Source organism: Canis aureus, chromosome 18 (assembly GCF_053574225.1).
Source record: "Canis aureus isolate CA01 chromosome 18, VMU_Caureus_v.1.0, whole genome shotgun sequence".
Lineage (NCBI taxonomy): Eukaryota > Metazoa > Chordata > Mammalia > Carnivora > Canidae > Canis > Canis aureus.
Genome location: NC_135628.1, coordinates 2,801,722 through 2,824,060, shown reverse-complemented (window position 1 = coordinate 2,824,060; position 22,339 = coordinate 2,801,722). Strand labels below are relative to the sequence as shown.

General features: G+C 39.3%; 2 long non-coding RNA genes across 3 annotated transcripts in view; one reads left to right on the top strand and one right to left on the bottom strand.

Annotated features, from left to right (window-relative positions):
* LOC144288498 (uncharacterized) overlaps positions 1-1,523 on the bottom strand; it is a 67,968-nt gene extending 66,445 nt beyond the window's left edge. The window contains exon 1 of one of the 2 annotated variants that reach the window (XR_013356365.1): positions 1,209-1,523. This is a non-coding gene — a long non-coding RNA (uncharacterized LOC144288498). The remainder of the gene's footprint in view (positions 1-1,208) is intronic. The other variant, XR_013356366.1, reaches the window with a different exon arrangement.
* A 63-nt stretch (positions 1,524-1,586) lies between these two features.
* Positions 1,587-11,633, top strand: LOC144288499 (uncharacterized). Its single transcript, XR_013356367.1, has 4 exons — positions 1,587-1,742; positions 7,553-7,745; positions 8,090-8,173; positions 11,084-11,633. It is a non-coding gene; the product is annotated as an uncharacterized LOC144288499 (long non-coding RNA).
* Positions 11,634-22,339: the final 10,706 nt, after the last annotated feature.

Below are 22,339 nucleotides of genomic sequence, written 5' to 3'. Positions count from 1 at the left end.
GACTTGAAAAGCACAGAAAATGAAACAGAAGGCATAACGCTGCACTGATCAACAGAGCCTCTGCCTTCATTTCAGACGGACAATGCTCACATTTCTTGTTTGTAGGGTCTGACAGGACTAATACACAAAGATCCTTTGCTTTATTTCCAATATAAGAACCAAAAGCAAATGGTGGATATAAAAGGTTCAGTGTTATTTCTGAAGATGTTGACACTGGAAGGATAATTTGATGTAAGAGCCAAATGGATCCAATAGCCCCTACCCTTAAATCTCATCAAGATCCAAGGGATGGCTCACTTCAGGAATAGCTTGGCTCTGCAGAGCAAGCACTACAGCCCAGATCATTGCCTCACTCTGCATGAAGATGATGAAGGAGGGAAAGACAGATAATCACCCGTCTTTAGTACACTCAACTAGCAAACATTCTTTACCAACTGAGTCATTTTTTTCCCCAGTAAATGGTTAAAAAAGAAACAGCAGGACACTCAATAGAACTAATGGGGAAAAGTCCACTTTGAGAAAACAGGAGGAGGTGCTAAGCATTGTCCTGAAAATCTCTCCTAAAAATTGAAATTTAAGGATGCCTACCTGGCTCAGTTGGTGGAGCATGTGGCTCTTGATCTCGAGGTCATGAGTTCAAGACCCACATTGGATACAGAGATTACTTAAAAAAATGAAATTCAAAAAAATGGAAATTTAACAGTAAGCCCATACTCTTCCTTCATGGAATTACTCACATAAAACTGACCACTATTCCCTTATGGAAACTCCTTGGACCATTTGTAGTCAGACTTTACCCCCCCAAAAGTTCTAATCTACCTTATATTTAATGCTCCATTTTGCCCTCATCAGAAATTATGCAATGAAAATAAATAAAAATAGCAAGATACTTCATAAAATTCAAAGCAGATACTTGAAATATGAATGTAAGTTGTATCCCATTGTGGTATATTGTGGGAAAAATGAAAAATCTAATATTAAATTTTCAAAGAAATTGAAGTCCAGAGTTAAAGTCTAAAATTCCCCTGTGAATTAAAATATGAAGACATTCACTCTATGACTTCTGTTCCAATGAGCATATTCTTGACGATAGTTTAGTTTATTGTTGGCAGAGAGCAGCACTAACAAAAAAAAAAACTATTTACTCTTCCAGGAGAAAATTTATGCACCGAAGAAGGTCAAAATACTAAGTGGCTCAGGCTACTTACTCTTAGTCCCGCCTTTCATTTCACTCAAAAGCTGAATCATTTAAGCAGAGCAATGCTTTCGCTGAGGAAGTCTCCACTTGAACTCCCTTTGGAGCTTTCTGTTCATGGTTGCAGTGAGGAATCAGTGACTATTCCCCAAATGGAATTTCCACAATCTCAGGGTAGAGTCCAGACTCTTAGACTCAAGGCCCATGACTCTTAGATCACAACACTATTGATAGCCCACGTCCAACCTGAGAGGCATTATGCTCCCCTCCTGAAATTCATGTGGGGAAACCCTCGCCCTCAGTGGCACTGTTCTTGGAGACAGGGCATTAACAAGGTAATTGGGATTATATGAGGTCATAAAGGTGAGGCCCTAATCCAGTGTGACTGGTGTCCTTGGAAGAAGAAAGACACCAGGATGTGTGCACAGAGAACAAGCTTTGTGAGAACATGGCGAGAAGGCGGCCAACTGCGAGATAAGGAGAGAGAGGCTCCAGGAGAAACCAAACCTACCAACATCTTGGTTGTGGGCTTCCAGATTCCAAAACTGTGAGAAAATAAATTTCTTTTTTTTTTAAAAGCCATCCAGTCTGTGGTATATTGTTATGGCAGACTTAGAAAACCAATAAAATAAATACTTGGCTGTTGCATAGAAAATTATTACCCTGCATGAAATATCAGAATCAGTAAGTCCTTCCAGACACCAGATGCGTGGAGGGCAAGTTTTCAAGGACCTGGATCAAATGTAAAGTCTTGTGATTTTTTAAAATTATTATTATTAATCTTTAATTGATGTAAAACCTATTATGTGTGAAAGGCATTTATCTTAAATATTTAGGTTGAAGACTGGCAGACCTATGTACCCATGGAAGCAGTACCTATATCTTCAAGCTTTAGAGTATATTCGTGAACAGAGAAAAACACTTTCTTACTCTCTTGAAGTCACTTCTTTACACCCTCTAGATAACAACAACTGATTTTTCTTATCAACAAAGATTCCTGTTCTCGAACCCCATAGAAATGAAAGCATACAGGATGTTACTTCTCATATCTGAAATTTTTGGCTCAACATTATATTTCATGATTCATTCTGATTGCGTAGCAGCAGTTTATTCTTTATCATCACACACTAATATTCCCACAGTAGAATGTGCCAAATTGCTTACCTGTTCTTCTGTGGCGTCCTTCCGTGCTTTTTCCGGTTGTCCTGAGGTAAATTCATTTGATCACCATTCTTCTCCTTTTAATTTCTGTGATTTTTTTTAAAGGAATTTTGTGTGCGTGCTTATGAACGATACTGGTTTGTCGTATTGGTTTTCTTGTAATGTCCTTTATAGGTTTTGATATTGAGGTATAGTGGTCTCTTAAGGTAGTCTAAAATTATATATTTTCTATAGATTTCATGAAAAATATGTAAGATTGATACGGGAGAGCTTGGTTCCTGTCTCATGGAATCAAACAATGAATCTCGCAGGACAAAGAACGAGTAAAGCAATAGAAGTTTATTAAGCAAAGGTATAGAGAAAGCTCTCAGAAGTGAGAGGGTTGCCACTGAGGGCTTGTAGGGTTGGTCTTTTATTGAGAACTGACCAGGGACCTTGTGGCCTTGAGATTCTTGTGCTGCCTTGGTTTGAGTAAGGACTGGTGATAACATCATCAGTGGCTTACTCCTTCTTTGGGGTCTGGTTATTCTTTGTAGGTCACAGATGACTATCCTAAAAAAAGACACCCTCCCCACCCACACCCAGGGCAGGTGGTCTGGCTTGTTCCCTTATCTCTGGTTTCCTAACACCTCACCATTTTGGGATTTCTGTGAACCTGATGACACAGCCCCCTATCTAGCTCTCTCTACCTTAGCCCTGCCTGTCCCTTACTCAAGATTGTATAAGATTGGTATTAGTGCTTCTGGTGAAACCGTCTGGGTTCATTTATTTACGGGGAGTTTAAGTATGACAAACCTAATTTCTGAATAGATATAGGGGTGTTCAGATCTATTTCTTCTTGTATCAATTTTGGTAAGTTGTTTTACAAAGCATTTTTCCATTTCTTCCAATTTATCAAAGATATTGGCATCACCAGGGGTGCCTGACTGCTCAGTCGGTGGGGCATGTGACTCTTGATTTTGGAGTTGTGAGTTCAAACCCCACATTAGGTGTAGAGATTACTTAAAAATAAAGTTAATGAATTGATTACTTTTAAAAAGATATTGACATCATATTGTCATTGTATCACCTCATTATCCTTTTTAAAAAAAAATTATTTATTATTTATTTATTTATTTATTTATTTATTTATTTGAGAGAGAGAGAGTACAAGTAGGGGAAGGGGCAGAAGGAGAGGGTAAGGGAGAAACAGACTTCCTGCCGAGCAGGGAACCCAATGCAGGACTCCACCCCAGGACCCTGGAATCATGACCTGAGGCAAAGGCAGATAACCAACTGAGCCACCCAGGTGCTCCTCAACTAATTATTCTTTATTATCTGTAATTTTCTTTCTTCTTTTCCCAGTTATTGGGAAAATAAGCCAAGTTATTGTTTTCCCAACAATTATCCTAAAAATTTATACAGTTTACTAATCTGCTCAAAGAGCCCTTGAATAGAAAGATTGGACTTGGAATCATTATGGGATAATAAGTGTATGGGCCACTGGTAGCCCAAGAAAGAGCTATTGTCTTGAGAAACTGCATTCTTTCTGAAAGAAGGAAAAATTGCATATGCTGTGGATGACTTAGGCCTATTGACAAAGCAAATTTTTTTCTACAGTATGCTTCTAGGTCAGAAAGTGGACAGGAATTTTGTCCACTTAATTATAATATATTTAATTTTTTATTGAAATATTCATAATATTCATTATATTAATTTCCAGTGCACAACATAATGGCTTTATAAATATATATTACAAAATGATCACCATGATAATTCCAGTGATCTGTCACCAGACATAGTTACAGAATTTTTTTTCTTGTGATGAGAACTTTGCAGATTTACTGTAAACAACTTTCAAATATGCAATACTATATTATTCACTGCAGTGTCTACACCCTATATTGAATCCCCATGACTTATTTATCTTATGACTGGAAGTTTGTACCTGTTGACTCTCTTCCCCCATTTTGTTCATCCCCCAGTCCCCACCTCTGGCAACCACCAATCTGTTCTCTGTATCTATGAGCTTGTGTATTCGTTTGGTTGGTTGGTAGGTTTTTATTTCGTTTTGTATTTCACATATAAGTGAGACCGCATGGCATTTGTCTTTCCTTGACTTGTTTCCCTTAGCATAATGCCCTTAACATCTACCCTTACGGCTGCAAATGGCAAAATATCGTTCCCTTTTATAGCTGAATAATATTCCAATAGCAGCTGCTGTAAGTAATGCTGCAGTGAGCATGGGGGTGCATGTATCTTTTTGAGTTAGCATTTTCACTTTCTTTGGATCAATACTCAGAAGTAGAATTGATAGATCAAATAGTAGTTCTATTTATAATGTTAAAGGGAACCTTTATAATGTTTTCCCTAGGGGCTGCACCAATTTACATTCCCAACAGTACATGAGACATTCTTTCCTCCACATCCCCAATCCTTGCCATTGGTTGTTATTTATTAGTTAGTTTGTTTATTATTTATTTATTTATTTATTTGGAGAAAGAGAGAAAGAGAGCGCATGCACATGCACTCATGTGTGAGCATGAGAAGGGGCAGAGGGAGAAATAGAGAATTTTAAACAGCTTCAATGCCTAGTGTGGAGCCCAGCATGAGGCTGGATCTCAGAACACTGAGGTCATGACTGGAGCTGAAATCAAGAGTTGGACACAATCAACTGATTGTGAAGGCCCCCTAACCAATGGTTGTTATTTCTTATATTTTTGCCAATACCACTGTATTATTATTTTTTTTCTGTCTAGTGGTTACATTCTGTAAGTACTATATATCTTTACTGCTCTATAACATATAAATATATCTGTTGTTTTTAAGATTTCACTTATATATGCAGCAAATCCTCTAAAACCCTACTGGATCTCATGGTCCTTCAAGGTCCGTCCCACAGTAAACAGCTTTTACTGCGTGTGTGTTTTTTTTTTAATTTTTTGTAAACTTTTAAAATATGAAGTGGGGGCACCTACCCAGCGTAGTCGGTACAGCATGCAACTCTTGATCTCAGGGTCATGAGTTCAAGCCCCACATTGAGCATGGAACCTACTTCAAAATATATGTAATAAAATAAACAAAATAAATAAAATAAAATAGAATAGAATAGAATAGAATAGAATAGAATAGAATAGAATAGAATAGAATAGAAAGTAGATTACATTAGCCCCAGTGGCATTCTCAGTTTTTTTATATTGGTTCACTAATTATAGCATAAGGTTAAAAACACTTAGCTATGTGGAAATGGGCTCATGTCTTCACAAAGCTATTTCTTCTTTTGAGGTAGATACAATACAGATTGTTTTTTTTCTTCTTCTTCTTAATGGAAGTGTAGTTGACACACCATTTTATTGCATTATATTCAGGTGCACAACTTAGTAATACAATGTCTATACCTTATGCTGTGCTCACCATAGCATAGCTACTGTTTGTCACCATCCAATGTTATTACAGTACCATTGATTTATTTCCTATGCCATATCGTTCATCCCCATGATTTATTCATTCCATAACTGGATGCCTGTACCTTCCACTTCTTTTCACCCATTTTGCTTATCCCCGACCTCCCTCCCCTCTGGCAACTACCAATTTGTTCTCTGTATTTATAAGTCAGATTCTGCTTTTGTTTGTTCAGTTGCTTTGTTTTTTAGATTCCACATATAAGTGAAATCATATGGTATTTGTCTTTCCCTGTCTGATTTATTTCACTTAGCATAATACCCTCTGGGGTCCATCCCTGTTGTTGCAAATGGCAAGATCTCATTCTTATTTAATAAAAATACTACAGAGGAAGGTGGCGTGACTTGGGCACAGATTTCTCTTAAACATTGAATATTTCACATTCTGTATTTGTTGAAATCATGTAAGTTTTATTTTTCCAGGAAAGAGGCACATAAAGCTTGGTAACTTAACAGTCACACTATTTTAATTTTTTTTTATGTTTTATTTGTTTCCTATGAGGAAGAAAATATTATTGATTATAAAATAGATATTAGGAGACTTTAGGCCTTAAAAAGTAGGACTAAGAGTCTTATGGAGCAAATATATATAACAAAAAGACATGGAACCCCAAATGCTCAAACCACATTTTGAGTATTGCAGATAACAGACTCCTATTGTTGCAAAGTGACTATATTGGGTTTTTATCAAGTACAACTACTAGGTCATAGCTGTCAGATGAATAGTCTCTAATTGTTGGCAATGATGGGCCACCACTCAAAGGTCTAGCTACCAGATTAAAACAAAAGAGCATGTTTCATCAGATTGAATTCTAACCTGTATCTAAATATTGATTATCAAGCAAGCATAAAAATAATTATTTAAAGTGTTCTATAATCTGGACAAAGTGCTATCTGCCTGTTTGTTTTGTTTTGTTTTGTTTTGTTTTGTTTACTTTTCAGACCACATTTTCCCATGAATTATTTATTTGATGTAAGCCAGTCCATATGCTGGAGGCAGGTTTAGGTAACCCAGGTAACGTCATGGACTTCAGTCAACCAGAATCATAATCTTCCGATTCAAAATGACCCAGAAACTTTAAGAAACAAGTGTATTGTGTTATAACTAAGATTATATACTACATACTTTTTGAGATTTTTATAACCTTTTTTTTTCATGGTAAAGACTATTTTAAAGGTACATTAGAAAATCCACACCCTTGAATTACACTTAGGTAAAGCATACACATACAAACAAACAAATCTTGTAATTTCCATTATTCTAATCAAAAAATTGCTAATGCTGATCAGATATAAAGAGAAATGAAGCACTTTTGGAAACCACTTATGCAGTCTGAGCTTTCTAATTAGAATGTTAGCTATGTACCTCTCAGGTACAAATTTCTGGTAAAGGAAACTGAGTAATCTTAAACAAGATATGCAATTTAAATTAACTAATGAGTACATAATACCACATGTCAACACTGAAGTAATTTAAAATGCATTGCATATCTCAAAAAATCTACCACTCAGGACTACAATTTTTCAGTCCATATAGACTTATTGAAAAAATAACTCTTGTCGCATAACTTATGAAAGAATGATGCTGGAAAGACAATCATTTCAAGTACCATATTTGGAATATATCATGAGTGAAATGCATGGACCTTTACAACTTTCTAATATTCCAAAGAGATCACAGAAACCTAAACCGTACTTTAGGCAATATGTTGAATCTTAAAATTCTTGCAGCTTCCACCTATTTTTTTTTTCCCAGAGATTGCACCATTTAACTTGAAATGCATTGAAAGCAGTAACTCATGAATGGAGGAAACTTGACAAGAATGACTAAATTATCCTTATTATTCAATTCGAGGACAGAAAGAAGCAATTGGAAATTTTATAACTATCAAAATTGACATGAGGAAATACCCACAAGCCATGATTAGCCTGAGACTAGTCTGGATTAGGTAAGGACAACCAATCTATTTTGAATGCTCTATTACTCAGCACAAAGGACACAGAAATGTACCCAATCTAGGAGGTTTTATACAAGCCTTCATTCATATGAAGAATTTAATGTTAGATTTTTTTAATCCCCCCCAATCTTACTAAACAGGGAAAATAGACCAATAAAAATCTTCTTAGTGAAATTCATTTAATTTGGCACAAGTTTGCTTGAAGGAAAAAATATAGCAAATACTATCGATTTAAACTTCTTATCCACTTAATTTGCCTTATTAAGATGTAACTTAAATTATTCATGGACTAGTTAAACATTAATAAGGATTTTCTTCTTTTTCCTTTCTTCCAGAAAGAAAAGTGATGATACAGGATGCAATAACAAACTGTTAATGAGTTTCCAGAGTGACAAACTAAATGCTGACTAAATACACAGGTTAATATAAACATCCATACATTTCATAGGTTATAAAAAAGCACAGTAGAATGCTAATAAAGAGCTATAAAAGGTCTTCAGATACTTTTTTTTTTTCTTTTTTTTTTTTTAAGAGAGGGAGAGAGTGGGAGGAGGGGCAGAGGAAGAGAGAAAATCTTAAGCACATTCCATACTCATCCCAGAGCCTGATGCGGGGTTCAATCTCACTACCTGAGCTGAAATCGAGAATTGGTTGCTTAACTGAGTGAGCCACCCAGGCGCCCTCAGATACATTTTTCGACACATATTATCTCTGACTTTTACCCCAAAGTGGGCTTTGAAATTGTAATGAGTGAGGGACAGGCGGGGCTAGGTAGGGATGAGTCTGGGACAAAGGGAGCTAGGCAGGGCTAGGTAGGGGGCCACGGAAGTGCTCACAAAAGTCCCCAAAATGCTGAGGTATAAGGAAACCAGAGATAAGGGAACAAGCCAGACCACCTGCCCTAAGGTAACCAACAAAATCATGACTCTAAAAAGGAAGTAAGCCATTAAAGATGTTCTCACCAGTCCTTACTCAATGGTGATGTCAATGGAGATGTTAAAAGGATTTAGGTTCCCTGATTGGCTTCCAATAAAAGACCAACCCTACAAGCCCACAGTGGCAACCCTGTGGGGACTCCTCTCACTCCTGAGAGCTACATCTGTATCTCTGCTTAATAAGCTTCTTTTGCTTTACCCACTCTCCTTTGTCCGCAAGATTCATTCTTTGACTCCATGAGACAAGAACCAAGCTCCCCCGTATCAAGTTTCCATTTTTCTTTGTGTGTTTTTTTATTATTATTATTTTAAACGGTCCAATATCTGCCTTAGTTCCTTTAATGATCTTTAATTGAAAATAAGTTCCTTAAGAATCAATTAGGGGAGGGGCTCCTGGCTGGTTCAGTCAGCAGACCTTGGGACTCTTGCTCTTGGTGTTGTAAGTTTGTGAGTGTGAGCCCCATGTTGGGAGTAGAGTTTACTTTAAAAAAAATTTTTTTAAAGGAAAATCAAGTAGGGGATGAGCCATGAATACCTCAGGAGACAGCAGATTCATAACTCATAATATACCACTTGAGTTGACTAAATCCACAACTTCAAACCTGCCACTTTGTGTGAGTGATACTGGAGAGTGTGGTGCTTGTCTCCCAGAGTCGAAGAACGAATCCCGCGGACACAGGAGAGTGAGCCAAGGGATAGAAGTTTACTAAGCAGAGATGCAGATGAAGCTCTCAGGAGTGAGTCGGGTCCCCCCAGGGCTGCCACCGAGGGCTTGTAGGGTTGGTCTCCTACTGGAAGCCAGCCAGGGAACCCAAATCCTTCTCACATCTCCATTGACATCACCGTTGAGCAAGGACTGGTGAGAACATCTTAGTGGCTTATCCTTCTTTGGGGTCTGGTTATTCTCTGTTGGTCCCAGAGGACTGTCCTAAAAAGACACCCTCTCTGCCCACACCCAGGGCAGCTGGTCTGGCTGTTCCCTTCTCTCTGGTCTCCTTACACCTCGACATTTTGGGGACTTTTGTGAGCCTGCTTCCGTGGCCCCCTACGTATCTCTCCCTCCCTAGCCCTGTTTGTTCCTAACTCATGAGGACACGAAATGCTTGAGGGGTCTTTATGTCCTGTACTAAGCCATTAATCAATGACTTAGAAATGATCCAGCACAAAAGTGTCATTTGGATCTATTTATCATAAAACACGAATATAAAAATTAGAGGCAGTCTAGCTCTTCAGTGAAGACAGATCCATCCCAGCTTCTCATACCGTTATCAATTATAGTAAGTGCAATCTAGAATGCTAAATCCATATGTCCTACGTGAAGGCTAAGGTAAAATAACGAATTTTCAGAAAACTTTAACGAAAATAATGTGGGAGAGGAAGACCTTACTCTGTCCCACGGCCCTTCTACCTGGATTTAGTATCAAAATAATGTGAGAACAATAGCCAAACTGTGGGAGGAGCCTCAGTGTCTATCAACAGATGAATGGATAAAGAAGATGTGGTCTCTGTACACAATGGAATATTCCTCAGCCATTAGAAACGACAAATACCCACCATTTGCTTCAACGTGGATGGAACTGGAGGGTATGATGCTGAGTGAAGTAAGTCAATCGGAGAAGGACAAACATCATATGGTCTCATTCATATGGGGAATATAAAAAATAGTGATAGGGAATAAGAGGGAAAGGAAAAAAATGAGTGGGAAATATCAGAAAGGGAGACAGATCATGAGAGACTCCTAACTCTGGAAAACGAACTAGGGGTGGTGGAAGGGGAGGAGGGCGGGGGGTGGGGGTGACTGGGTGACGGGCACTGAGGGGGGCACTTGACGGGATGAGCACTGGGTGTCACTCTGTATGTTGGCAAATTGAACACCAATAAAAAATAAATTTATTATAAAAAAAAAACTCTAAAATTGAATGACAAAGAAAATTTAAAAAAAATGTAAGGGTCAGATGTAATGACAATAATAATAATAATAATAATAATAATAATAAATATAGTTCCATGGGAAAGAAACAAAATAATGTGAGAGATTGATAGGAGAGAATATAAATTAAAACACATACCGGGAATCCGCATAGACAGGGAATTCCAAAGACAATTTGGCAACAGGAAGCGTAGAAGAGCTAAGGAAAAGGGTAGGGCCTCAGGACACACAAGGGAGGAAACTCATTAGCAAGGAGGTGAAAGGAGATGTTTGGAAAAACGAGATTGTTCTGTTGTGCAAATGAGTTCCTTTGGTTGGGGGGGGGGGCTCCCCTAGCACTTCTCTCCCTGTTGTAGGCTCTCCTTTCCAATGTAAATCGAGGCAGTTCTGAGGGAGGCTGAGAGCCTTTCCCACACGTGCTGGGGTTTTATTACTTTTAACTCCAAATCTTTCATGCCAAACAGGTACACTCCGGGATGTCCTATCCTGTGGTCCTTCAATCACTGTATGAAGTAACCGTATTCAAATGGTGTGGAAAAGAGGCAGCTTCGTTCCTGTCCCTCTGGCACATTCTTCAGAAATTCAGAAAATATCTACTGCCTTCGGACCATTGAAAATCTGCACCGTATTTTCATAATTTTGAAGGATTTCTCATTTTTATTTGATACTTTTCCTTTCCTACTTTTATCCCATCTTAAAATTAGCCTTTGAAACTTTTTGAGCGCGAACAGTAATAGCACAGGGAAATCAGGCCATCGAGGGCTCTGCCTCTCATTTTTATGTAACTGAAGCAAATTCCAGGTAGCCCAGGAGCCGATGGAAAGTAATCAAGCTTCAGTCTCCATCTCTCTGAGGCTCAAAGCAAATGTTAAGAAAGCAGATCAAAACTAAACACAAGCAAACAACAAACACTTAGGGGATCTGCGTGGGGGCGTTGAGGGTCAGCTGTTACGGCCCTAAATTTCAAGTGAAATTGGATAAATGAGTGTGATAAAGGAAAAAATGTCTTCTACGAATTGTCATATGTAAACAATCTGGAGCTTATCATATTTCCTGGGACGTCAGGGTGGAATGGGAAGCCTCGGGCCCTTTCCTCCCCTCCCACACCCACGGAGATATCCATTTAACAGCAATACGTAGGCCAGTTCTCTTTGTGACGAATCCAGAAAACATTAGGTGGCTCTGCGCCCCAGCTGAGCACAAAGGCGTCCATCAGGGAGGTGGTAGTGATGAGGGAGCAGGGGGCGAGCGGGGGACACAGTACAAGCGACACCTTGCAGTCCACCTCCTACCCTGGGGGCTGGGGGTTGGTTGTGTGACATTCCTGGGAAGCTCCCAATTGGCTTCATGGCCTTCCTGCGGGGAGAAACCACAGTCACTTGGCCTTGGCAAGACCTACAGAATCTCATAGGTCCTTGTCAGCATAGGACAGTCCTTTGGGACCCGTCCCTCCTCTTGACCTCCCCCAGCTCCAGTCACCCTGGCAGCCCTTCCTGCCCACGCGTCCTGTCCCTGTGCTTTAAGAAAACCAGAGGTGTCGCAAGACTTCCTTCTTGGTCGTTGGCCCGGAGCTCACCCCACCAGACCTCACCTGTACTCCAAAGCTCTATCAGGAGGAACAGTTGTGGCATCCCTTAGGGTCCCTGTCCCTGGCTGCACCTTGCATGACACCTGGGGAGGAGACTCCCAGCCCCCAGCTCCTCTCTGAGAAGGAAAAGAGGAAACTGAGGCATGGGTGTGCTGTGAAGACCTGCAGAGGGCCTGCCCAGGGCCTGGGGCTGTTTGTGTCTCACCTGACGCAGTTCATGGGCCAGAAAGGTGCCAGGTTGGGAGCTTTGAAGGTGAAGGTGTGGCTGAGCGCCCAGTCCTGTCCCTCAGGGTCCCGCGGGGGGGTGACTGGGACGGCTAGAGAGAGGCCCACGGCCAGGCCTGGCCCCAGGAGCGCACTTGGAGCATCCTAGCCTGCGACTGGGGCTCCAGTGTCCCCGCCTCCGGGCCCTGACAGGCCCCGCAGACGCCCAGGCCCCAGAGCCAGCAGCACCCAGTGTGGGGGGCCGTTTGCAGGGGGGCCGACACCTCCACTCGACCTCCAGCTCTAAGTGTCCCCGAGGCGGCCTGTGGGAGCCCGAGGGAACCCACAGCCGTGCAGGGCGCTGCAGGCCTACTGAGGAAGGCCCTCAGAGCACTAAAGCAGTACTTACCCGAGCGAGGCTGTTGTACACCAGGAGCTACCTGAAATCACCGTGAAACCCCTGAGAAATTAACAAAAATACTTAGTTTAAAAAAAAAGGGGGGGGAGATGACGATGATCCCCGCAGAACGCCCGCCTAACGCAGAGCGGACACTGTTGGAGGAACAGGGAAAAGGTTCGGAGAGATGGAGAAATGAATATTTAAGAGGCAACACGTCAGAGGTGACTTTTACTTTATCAGGAATTACATTAAATGAAAATGGTTTAAGTGCTCTATTCAGGAGTTAGAGATTAGCAAAATGGATAAAATAAAATCTGTAGGTCTATTTCTATATGTTTATGTATAAAAGAGAAAAAAGAAAGTGAAATATGGGCCCTAAGGCCTCGGCACTGATGAGTCAAGATACCTATACGTGCTTTTCCCAAAATTCCAGAGCGTATTTTGTTTGTTTGGTTTTTTTTAAGATTTTATTTATTTATTCATGAGAGACCCAGAGAGAGGCAGAGACACAGGCAGAGGGAGGAGCAGGCTCCCTAAGGGGAGCAGGACTCGATCCAGGACCCAGGGGTCAGGCCCTGGGCTGAAGGTGGTGCTAAACCGCTGAACCCCCAGGGCGTCCCTCTCTCTTTAATGAATTTACTAAAGATTCTCTCTTAGGCCACTTGGCTGGCTCAGTCAGTGAGACCATGAGACTCCTGATCTTAGGGTTGTGGGTTCAAGCCCCATGTTAGGCACAGAGATAACTTTGAAAAGACATGTTCTCAGTAGACTGTGCATACAAGGACACTTTATGTATTTTTCCTTCAAAATTACTCAACTACTGGGGCGCTTGGGTGGCACAGCTGGTTGAACACCCAACTCGAGGTTTTAGCTCTACTGGCCATTTTGGGGACGGGGAATAGAACCCGTGGCCAGCTCTGCACCCAGGGTGAGTCTCCTTAAGTCTGTCTCTTAGGGCACCTGGGTGGCTCATCCGTGGAGCATCTGCCTTCCACCCAGGGTGTGACCCCGGGGTCCCAGGATCGAGTCCCACGTTGGGCTCCCTGCATGGAGCCTGCTTCTCCCTCTGCCTGTGTCTCTGCCTCTCTGTCTCTTGTGAATAAATAAATAAAATCTTCAAAAAAAAAAAAAAATCTCTCTCTTCCTCTGCCCGTCCCATGTTCACGTGCATGCTGGTTCTCTCAATTTCTCTAAAATAAATAAATACATCTTAAAAAATATTACTCAACTGCTCTCTCTACTTAATATTTCCTGCTCCTAATTTCAATCTCAGAGGGGTGCTGTAGGTTTTCTGATTATCATTACGTATTGAAAACTTTCTTTTTAAAGCTTCACTAAAACGATATTATGCTAATAATTTTTCTTTGCAAAAATAAGAGTTTCCATATGCTGATCATCCTGCATTCTCAAATGTCAACATCATACCTTAACATGATGTAATCGGCAAAATCAGGAAATTGATACTAATAAATACTATTAATATAAGTATGGGCTTCAAAAAAATTTACCAAGAAGGGAGTAAGAAAAGAAGAAGGAAACAAAATGGAATGAAGGAAAACTAAGAAGGAAGAAGGGCAGGAAGAAGGAGGAAAGGGAAGGAGTGCAGAGAAGGGAGGGGGCAGGAGCGAGCATCTGTGCTATTTCCTAGTATATGTATATTCCTAAGAGATGTATTTTCTTCTCCAAGGCCAACCTCTTATAATTAATTGTCTCTAGTCCTCTTTCCCAATTTTCAATTTTTTTTTTTTTTCAAAACAGAGCTACTCCTTACCAAATCAATTGATTGTTCATTACACGAATGTCTTCTGGGAGACTGTGAATAATGAAGAAATTCACAAACAGGGTCTTTTGTCTACTAAAATAGTCATCCACTACACAGTTGCATGTATTCTCCTGTGAGCACTTTTTAAGTTTATAGATGGAGATGTTTTAGTTCTATAAATTTGTTTAGGTTTGAAATATTTTATAACCAGAGTAAAGTTAATTAAAACTTCCAAACATAACATTTCATCTGCACTGGAAAAGTTTTCAAACTGAGAATGGAAAGGAAAGCTATTCTTTAAAAAAAAAAAAAAAAAAAAATATTTATTTATTTTAGAGAGAGAGAGAGCAAGCAGGGGTGGGGCCGGGGTGGGGTAGAGGAAGAGGATCCCAAGCAGACTCCCCACCAAGTGCAGAGCCCCACTTGGGACTCGATCTCACAACCTTGAGATCCTAACCTGACCCAAAACAAAGAGGCAGCTATTTAACCAATTTTGTCACCCCAATGCTCCAAGGAAATCTGTTCTTGAATTATCTTTCTTCATTAGGACTTTTGCACAGTATTTGTTGTTGTTGTTGTTGTTTTGGTATAATTTCATAATTATTAGATGATTCTGACGTGAGACAATAGACCTGCTTCTTAGGGAAGAAACATGCACGAAGACCAAGAATCCTGAGGAAGTGTATGTATGAGGCACCTTTAATTTTCAAATGTTATATTTATATCAGATATCACAAGAATAATATCAGATGGCGAGACCTTTATAAAGCACAAAACCTTTTGGTTAATAAAATGAATCAAACTAAATGGTGCTTTTTGACCTTTACCACAATTTGGAGAACATTAATGCTTGTGGCTGATAACAAGTCAATCATTTATATAATGATATCCATTAGACCTCATGGGTATCAGAGGCATTATTCATGTCTATTAATCAAAGGCTTTGGCTAAGCCGAGCTAATTTCTTTCCCCTGTGCCACTGGTATCATTAGTAACATATTACTCCCATCACTCAAAATGCTTCATGATGAACCCCTGCCATTGTTTGATATGTGTTACCTCGTTGGCATTATTAAAAGGTGCCGTTTTAATATTTATATATGCAACCTAATTGTTTTTCTACCGAGAGCATTAGGAAAATAAATCTGTCATATAAATGTGTGAAGTGACAAATAATTCACAAATGTTTTACAGGAATCAATTAGCTTGATTACTCTGAGGACAATATGTGACTTGGGAGTGTTTAACAAGGCTTATACTTGTGGCTGCTGGACCAAGGCGAGTTTTGCCCTGATCCACATTAGAATTAACTTTGTCCTTCCGTGACTATCAACAGAAAGTGACTGAAAGCTACCGCTCCGGATATTCAGCATATGTCCTATGCTGCTTTCTAATTGCCGAATATAGGCTCCATAGAGGAATGGAAAAGGAAGTTGAATAACGGTGACCTCCATAAACACAAATAAGAAGTGATGAATCATCTACCTTTAATAAAAAATAAAAATATGCGATACTTAAGTCTTTAAAACGGAAAGGTAGAATTTTGGGTATATGGTTTATCAGCATAAATAGAAGCAACTTATTAAGGTCATTAAAACAAGTTGTTAATGAATGTCTTCATTCACTATAGGGCGCTTGGGTGGCTCAGTCAGTTGAGAGACCAACTCTTGGTTTTGGCTTGGGTGATGGTCTCCGGGTTGTGGGATTGAGCCCTGTGTTGGGCTCCATGCTCAGCAGGGAGTCTGCTTTAGGTTCTCGCTCTCCCTCCTCATCCTAGCTGCTCTTCCCCCTGCTATCCTTTTGCCCCAACCCCAGTACATTCTCCATTCTCTCTCTCTCTCCCTCACTCAAATAAATAAATCTTTTAAAAACTCATTATAAAAGTCTTCTCAGAACTTTTCCACTGCCACTAACATGCCATCCCACCAGAAGAACAGATTGCGGTAATGATAACAATGTGCGTTCTTACCCTGCTAAACATTCACTTCCGTTATTCCAGGTGATTAACAAACTGAAGGTTAAAAAAGTCTAACTTCAAGCAACTCTTGACAAAGTAGGGATTCAAATTCGGCTCTGTGAGATTTCAGAGCCGGAGAATACTAATGTTATTCTAGCCTCTCAATCAAGTTTATACACTTTGACCCAGTAATTTTAATTCAGGTAATGTAATCAAAGAAAGTAACGAAAGGTATGGAAAGAGTTGAATCAAACAAAATTAGAAACAATGTGACAATTCAATATTTCTTAAGAACTAAGAGTTATTTAAGAATCTGACAATGCAAAAAAAAAAAAAGATAATGCTTTTTTTTAGGATTTTATTTAGATTTTATTTATATTATTTTTAAAGATGTATTTTTTTTTTCTTTATTTGGCAGAGAGAGAGAGCACACAAGCAGGGGGAGTGGCAGGCAGAGGGAGAGGGAGAAGCAGGCTCCCACTGAGCATGAAGCCTGATATGGGACTCAATCCCAGGACCCTTGGATCATGACCTGAGCCGAAGGCAGTTGCTGAACCAACTGAGCAACTCAAGTACCCCTATTTTTTTTAATATTTTATTTATTTATTTGAGAGAGAGAGAGAGTGAGAAGGGAGTAGAGGGAGAGGGAGAGAATCCCAAGCAGACTCCACACCTGGAGTATAGAGGCTCCATGTCTGAACCAGGGCTCCATGTCTGGACTCTGAGGTCATGACCTGAGACAAAATCAAGAGTCAACTGACTGAGCCACCCAGGTGCCTCTGTCTAGATTTTATTTTTAAGTAATTTCTACACACAATGTGGGGCTCAAGTTTACAACCCTGAGATGAAGTCACATGTTCACCTACTGTGCCAGCTAGGCCTCCTAAGACAACTTTTTTTTTTTTTTTTGAGAAAAAAAATTACTTTCACAAAACCATTTTTTATGTGTGCATATCCTTTGTTGAAGGATACACAGTTTAGTAAATCAGTATTGCTCAAATATACAAATATACAGTTATAGGGAAGATGTGATTACCTTTTTAGCACCACAGCAATTAAACATCATTTTCTCATGTATATCTTAGAAATCATTAGTCTCTGTTAAATATGTTTTAAGGATTTTTTATTATAACAGGTCAGAACAGATATGTTCAAAACCCTTTTTAGCCAGCACTCAAATATGTTGGATACCACTCAGGAAACATTCAGTTTTTATTCTCAGCTATGGCTGAAGGAAAATAAGGAAACATGTAGGGTGGGGTGGGGTGGGTAGAGAGAGACAATGAGTGACCTGATTGCCATGGAACTTTGAAGCTACTCATGTACCTGAAGCATCAGGAAATAAGCACATAGAATCCTATTTTAAACAATCAGGATAGGGGATCCCTGGGTGGCTCAGCGGTTTAGCGCCTGCCTTCAGCCCAGGGCGTGATCCTGGAGACCCAGGATCAAGTCCCACGTTGGGCTCCCTGCATGGAGCCTGCTTCTCCCTCTGCCTGTGTCTCTGTCTCTCTCTCTCTCTTTCTGTGTCTCTCATGAATAAATAAATAAAATCTTAAAAAAAAAAACTATAAACAATCAGGACAGGCCTTGACAGAGCAGAATTTGGGGTTCTGTGACTATCACATAAAATCAGAACTCTAGAAGTGATGCTATTGTACTGGAAAGGGGTAGGGAGCAACCACCATCCATGTGAAAAAGTCATCCAACTTTCTGGTAGGTCTTGCTTGGACTTAAAAATAAAGTATAAATATTTGCACTTGGACTCACCTATTTTTTGGTTTAATTAAGAATGCTTTCATGTTCAGAAATCTGAATTTTCAAAAACAAATACAAGTAAAAGTTGAAGACATTAAAAAAAACCGTAATGACAATAAGTGATAAGGTACATTAAAAATATCTTTTAGAAATTAAAATTATAATCAATAAAAAATTTGCAGCATATTATATTATACAATTTAAGAAATAATGAGTCAGAGCATTTTCTTAAGTTGATCCCGACAAACATAGGGTTAGATGGAAATTTGCCTGTAGGAACTTCACTGAGAAGTAATCTCAGGGTCAGTACCCAGCAAGGTGAGGGGATCAGAGGATTCCATAAATTCTGAGAGTGGCACGGCCGTCAAAGGAGTGCCTATTGAATCAAGGTGTCCAGGATTGTCACATCAATGAGTCATTTCATGCAGGCTACCCCAGAGAGTAGACGCATGGGGAAGTCTGAGAATAATTCTAGAAGGACTCAGTCGTAAGCCATCACAGTGGACAACACTCCCAAGAGCTGGAGAAATGAGTGTTTCATTACAACAATCAGCCCCACCACTATCACTCACTCCGTACTAACCCCTGAAAAGAGGCCTGGGACGCTCATCTCTTTATTCTATGAAATATATACATGTGCACGAATATGCAGATGTAGAGGTATGAAAACAAAATATGGATATTGATATGCCCACTACATGCATTATTATATGTATATGTATGTATGTGAATCGATCAGATGGCAATAACTAATTAACACATAAATTTCTCTTTGAAATAATAGCTAAGGTTCATAACTCTCCTCGGGAAGTACAATGTCACCTGCTAAAGGAAATTCTACAGTATAAACTTCCAAATTTATGTTTTTGTTACGCAGAAAGTTGACCTGTTCCATTATTTTTAGTTTAATGCTGGAGACTTTGTAAATTCCAAATTCATTCACAGCGTGAGAGCTACCTTTTTTCTAAAGGCCTTTGGGAGCACATCCAGGGAATTATCTTATTAGAAGTGAAAATAACTAGAATCTAGTGGGTTGGCCTATCTTTAACAGTTTATTAAGAGCCCACAGAGTAGAAGAAGGATCTTTGGCTAAACTAACCTTATAACAAGAAGTGTTCATAAGGTTTATTGTGCTGGTACATATGTAAGGTTCTTGTCTTTTCTTTCTTTTTCTTTTTCTTTATTTTATTTTATTTTTTTTAGAAAGAGAGCACACACAAGTTGGCGGGGAGAAGGTAGGGACAGAGAGGAGGAGGAGAGGAAGAGAGAGAGAGAATCTCAAGACAGCTCCACACCCAGCACAGAGCCAATGCAGGGCTCAGTCTCACAAACCTGAGATCATGACCTCAGCCCTAATCAAGAGTTGGACACTCAACCAACTTCCACCCAGGTGTCCCCACACGTGGGTTTCTAAGACATACACTAAAACAAACAAAAACCTTTCTTGAGGTATAGCAACATACAAGAGTGAATATGATTAAACAATTTAATATATTTTGATAGATGCATTTATCCTAATCAGGAAAAAGACCCAAATGTTCCTTCCTATCACCTCGTTGCCTACGGGTCAATAGTACAGATCTTTAACCTGTTACCACTTACCTCCAAGTGAAATTATACCACTTTGGGAATAAGAATCTCACACCCTCTCCCCTCCCAACATTTGTATTACCATTGTCATATACTTTTTTTTTCTTGATCAGCATAACTCGAGATTTCCAAATATTGTTGAAAAAAAATGTGCATCCTGTTATCGGACAAAAAGTTCTATAAATGTCAATTTGGACAGATTAGTTGATTTCGCAATTTTATTTCTGATTTCCCCTGACATGCCATTTATTGAAAAAGAAAAATTGAAATCTTCTACTCTAATTTGGGATTTGTCCACTTCGTGTTGCAGTTAGCTTCACAAGCATTCATACTGTTGTTCCCCCACATAGTTTGCATGCGTGAAGGAACTGATGGGCACTCCGCTGCCTACTAGGTCCCACGGGTTCTCCATGCAGGTCTGCTTGTGCTTTTCCCTCCATGCTCTAGCCTCCTCTGTCACCTGCACCTGCAGCCCTGCCCTCTAAAGTCCTTTCATCTGCTGGGTTGGGCCTGGGCTTGCCCCAGTTGTGCTGGGACTTGGGTTAACTTATGAGGCAATTCACTATGGCAAGTGTATGACCTCCCTCATTTATTTCCCGCCTCTCAGGCATCACTGTCCTTCACCGCTTGATGTGCAGTGCCTTGCAAACCATTGTTTCACTAGTTCTGTCTGTTTTATGGTTGTTTCAGGAAGGACAGTAAATCCAAACCCTGTAAATCCGTCTTGTTCAGAAGTGAAGGTCGGGATACTTTACACACACACACACACACACACACACACACACACATCTCTGCGTCTCTTATCTTTCCTCTCTCTGTCAATTTAGATATGTATTTGAAACATTCTGATTATAAAGTGATACATTTTCTCTATTGGACTCAAATGAGAATTAATAGTCTTTAGAATATCTTCTGAATTGACAAGATTTTTTGAATTTTTTTCTTTTCTATGCCTCAGTATATGAAGAATAATGTATTATTTATTCATCCAATACATAGTTCCTTAACACCTATCCTGTGTAACACGCTGCTATGGGTGCTGGAAAAAAAGCAGGGAAAAAATCAAATGGAAATTCCTGCAAAAACAAAACTTATATTTAGGAAGAGGAAAACGGACAGAAAATGAACATAAAAATGATTTAAATAAATAATACGTTGGATAGCAATATGTAATGTTAAAGGAAAAAAATGCTAAAAAGTTATGTACATTTGTTAAGACTTGAGATAAGTCCAAATGGCCTCGAAGAGAAGTTGACATGTGAATAAAGACCCTAAAGGATGTAAGGAAGTAAACTTATGGCACGCAGGAAGCATTTTCCTGGGGGAAATGTTCCTGTGTTCCTAAGAAAAGGATGTATCTGAAGTAGTTGAATTAATTATTAGGAATTGTCTTTAACCCTGGTACTCATAGGAAAATTAAAATCAACTATTTTATTATTGAACGTAAAATAATTTTACCAAAGAAATACTGTGGTTTTTTTAGGTGTTTGTGTGTGTGTGTGTGTGTGTGTGTGTGTGTGAGAGAGAGAGAGATAGAGAGAGAGAGAGAGAGAGAATGGAGGGAAAGAATTTTTAAACCACTACCCAAATCCTCCAATATGTTGTGTTTTGTATTAATGTGTTATTTTAAATACAAACATGTTACTTTAATAACCACTACCTGTTATTGAGGCAGGAGTATTATTATTTCCATTTCTGGATGGCAATACCAGCCATTTGGGAAAGGTTGGGGGATTTAGTAATCTCAGTCTGTGAATCTCATTCAGTTAATACGTATCAGTTCAAGATTTCAACTTGTCTTTTTTTCCTCAGAACTAGTGTTAGCTCCAGCCCCAAACTGCATGTCAACAAGAAGTTTCTGTACATAAAGTATTTCTATAGCTAAAGTGAATACACCATTAACTAAAAAACTATAAAGAGATACCGATGCGATGATAAGTATATAGAAATGTGAATGCAGCGCTTCTATTGCCCCCATAGTAGAGCCTTGGATTGACTGCCTATTCCTAAGACTTGGATTCTTCCAGTGAATGGAAATATTAGGACCTAGTGTAAGAGTATCATTCCTTTTCATTTGAATACACCAAAGACTCAATATGACGTTTCTTCATTTCCTTTTTTTCCTTTTACATCACTCTGCTATTGAATCAAATGCCATTTGGTTTCCACCTTTTTTCATGTTTGCATTTGAGTGGGTGAATGCGTCTCAATTCCACTCCATCAGTAGTTCATTAAAATTTATATATAGGTGTGTGTTTAGTTTATATAAGGATGATGCTAAGTGTATATTGAAATGTTTTAGTTGCCATTATGTTTATCGTTCTGAATTATAGAGAAATTCAGACTATTTAGTTCCGTACAGAAATGAATCTCCCACATACCATTAATAAAAAGAAGAAAAATGATATCAAGAATTAACTCTATTCCACGAATTTTTGCAAATATTAGTAGTGGCATCTAA